General features: G+C 28.7%; 1 pseudogene; it reads right to left on the reverse strand.

The window, feature by feature from the left end:
- LOC109131174 overlaps positions 464-3467 on the reverse strand; it is a 4982-nt pseudogene continuing 1978 nt past the window's right edge.

The following is a 3467-nucleotide window of genomic DNA, read 5'->3' on the forward strand; positions in this document are numbered from 1 at the left end:
GCTAGTTTTGAGAGGATAGAACATTGTAGGATGTTGGAACCTTGCTATTTCATTGTTGGTTGGATTATTGCATTATTGATTATTGGTTTATTTATGTTGGTTTTCTTATTGGATTAATGGAATGGTTTCTTTGGTTATTTGTGGTTGTTGATTGTTGCTAGAATGTTAGTGGGTATGGAACCACTAGTGAATTATATGTTATATATAAAAAAAAAAAGGGTTGTTTCAACCATCAACCTCAGACTTCAAGAAAAAACTCTCCTTTTTATTATAGATAAACTTGTTAGTGTTCTTACTTCATTAGAGTAATCAATCTTGTATCCATGATCAGAATCTTGACTAAGAAAATCTTCTTCCAATTCATCAAACAAGGACATTTTCAAATTCGGTGTTGGTCGTTCATTGGTGTCAGCATTAATACATTCACAAACTTTCTTCTTTTTTTTCCTAGTTTGGTTGCACTTTATAAACTCAGTAAGACAACAATAAGAATGTTGAAAACTTTCTTTTTGTTGTTTTGTTATAGTGTCACAGTGAGTAAAACCTTATGTGACGTCTTAATACATGATACAGACTAAATAAAACTCATCATCTCGTTCTTCGGATTAGTTCTTCTGTTGAAAAATAGACTGTTAAGAGTGATGCCCCTACAAACATATGAAGCTTCTGTGCCACTTTTATCTAAGACAATGTTGGAGAATTGTTTGGCGCCTAGGAAGATAATGCTTTGGTTTAAAATCTATATCATTAAAACTTCTAATTTTTAGACCGGGTATTACCATTGGCTGAGTAGAAGTCAAGCAACATGATGTCATGGACCCTCAATTCAACCAAAGATTCACAAAAGTTAAAAATCCATTTTGGAAGCACAAATAGATATTATTATTTAGTTGTTTTTTAAGATAAACCATGAATTTGATCTTCATGAATGCTTTTATAATATATGAGCTTGAACTAGAATGCAAAATTTCCAGAGGCAAGTTCTTGCAAAGGAAATTGAGTATCAATATGATGAGATTTCATAATACTTTTGTGAAAAGGATGAGGGAAAATGTTAAATGATATAAGTTTTAGACTCCCTAAGAATAAAGAAATGCAAGTTACTCATCTTCAGCAACTGTCACCTACATCATTGGAGTAACTCTATCCGATCCAAAATGACATTTATCTTTATCTTTTGCATTAAGTTCTATAAATCTCATCATATCAGAATACTCAACTATCTATGCAACAATTTGGTTGTATAAATGGTTGCTTTCTAACTTAAGTTCAGATATTTGAAAAAATGTGTTTAACTGTCAATTTTGGTTTACCTTACAAAGCATCTTAATAGTAAAGTTTCTATTGGTGTTTCAAAACTGAATGTTTAAATTTTAAAAAAAAAAATTTGTTTAGTTGAAGTTCGATTACGTCAATTTGCTTGACGTCTACTCAACCAAGACTGATAATCAATCTCAACAACTAGAGGTTTTAAAACAATAGATTTTAAAACTAAAGTAGTTTTTTTTAGGCACCAAGCAATTCTCCAACAGTTTCTTTGATAACATGAGTACAAAAGCTTCATATTTTTGTAGGGAAGTTGTCGTAAAGACTTAAACATTCATTGACTTGTTAATTTCAACAGAAAAACTGATCCAAAGAATAAAATGATGAATTTTACTAAAAGTTGTTACATGTATCAAGATGCCGCATAAGATTTTATTTACTAGGACACTATACCAAAATAATACAAGGGATGGGCTTAACTGTTGATTTCTAATTGGGACACTATACCCTAAATGATTGCTTTCAAGTTTCAATAACTCAAGTTCTAAAATTTTAGAAGATGTGCTTAATAGTCAATTTCATTTAAGCATACCGTGCAAGAAACCATAATAATAAACTTCTATTAGTGATTCCAAATAGATATTGAACTTATTTTGTTTTTTCTTAAGTGTTTGATGGATTAAAGGTCAATGAAATTCTATTGCCCAATTTCTACTCATCAAAAATAGTTACATGGTCATAACAATTCACAACCCGGATTTGTTTTATTCATAGGCATCAAGGAATTTTTACAAGCATTTAATACGATAAATCGATAACATTGGCATAAGAGTTTCGGAAGATTGAAGATATTCTCTTAAATGTTTGTCATCTTCGATAAATGAACAAAAGGAGTTATAAGAGCTTTCAAGTTGTTGTTCGTATCTAAAAGGCTACAAAATCTTTTTATCATAGAGATACTAACAAAAACAATATATGAGAGATGTTCAACATCATTGATGATGTCTTGTATGAAGTTATGAAAGACAACAAACTTATAGGAGGAAATGCAAAAAAAAAAAAAATCTAAAATGTGATGTCGAAACTGTGAAACCTTTAACGAATATTAGGATTTTCTTTTTGATTATTAGAGGAAATTGTTGAAAATTCATTGTCGATTTATTAAAATTGTGGACCTTTATGGATGAGAAGTTTTTTGTGGTGCCAATTAGCACATGAGTCATCCCATTTATATTTGAACACTACAAGAAATTCATTAATCACTTTCTATACACTTGTAGACTTTGTAATGTAACACCATAAGATAGATATACAATACGTTCTCACGCATTTTTTACTCAGTTTATTTTCTTCACAAAATTATCTTTATCATTGTATATTGTATAATGGAATGTGAGTGTGGGAGATGTATCGTTGCATTTTATTATCTTCTCTTTTCCACAATGTCATTAAAAAATATTGTTAATCATGTAATATTGTCTGGAATACTATTCTCTTTTCCATTGTGAAACATCATTTTTCGATCGGACAACCCAACTGAACTTTTTCAATTCGACAAACTCAAGTGATTGACGTTCTTCATGTTCGTTAAACCAGCGGTACAAGTCCATGATATTGTCTTGTCTGATTTGTTACCAATGATGTTGTCCTGAAAGCAAACCAGCGGTACAAGTCCATGAAACATTTGCTTGCGGCCTTAAATAATATTAGATAATTTTCGTTCCTATATTAATTTCAAAAAAAAAAAAAATCTTTGGTGCAGTGGTTAGATCTTGTCTAATGAGTGCAATGTCTTAGAACCTTCGTAATAAACTAACATAACTAGTTATTTTTTGTTTAACATCTAATTTTTTTGAAAAAATTAGAATACATACCTCAATCTTAATAGGTAATTTGAACTCTATACTAAATCTTTTAAGTTTTTGAAATGTACCCTTATGGGCTGAACTAAATGACTATTTTGTCCTTGGTTACAAATTAAATTAAACTAAATATAATATAATTAAATTAATTTATTTGAAAATTTTATTTTTAAAAATAATATGTAAACTAGATATTCGGAATTTTTTGTATTGTTTTTTAAAAATTATGAATTAATTTATTATATATAATATTAATCAATAACTAAAAAATTAAATTAAGATAAAATAAATAACATATACCCTTAATTAATAATTAATTAAACATTAAAAATTAAACAT

This window comes from Camelina sativa, chromosome 20 (assembly GCF_000633955.1).
Source record: "Camelina sativa cultivar DH55 chromosome 20, Cs, whole genome shotgun sequence".
Classification (NCBI taxonomy): Eukaryota; Viridiplantae; Streptophyta; class Magnoliopsida; order Brassicales; family Brassicaceae; genus Camelina; species Camelina sativa.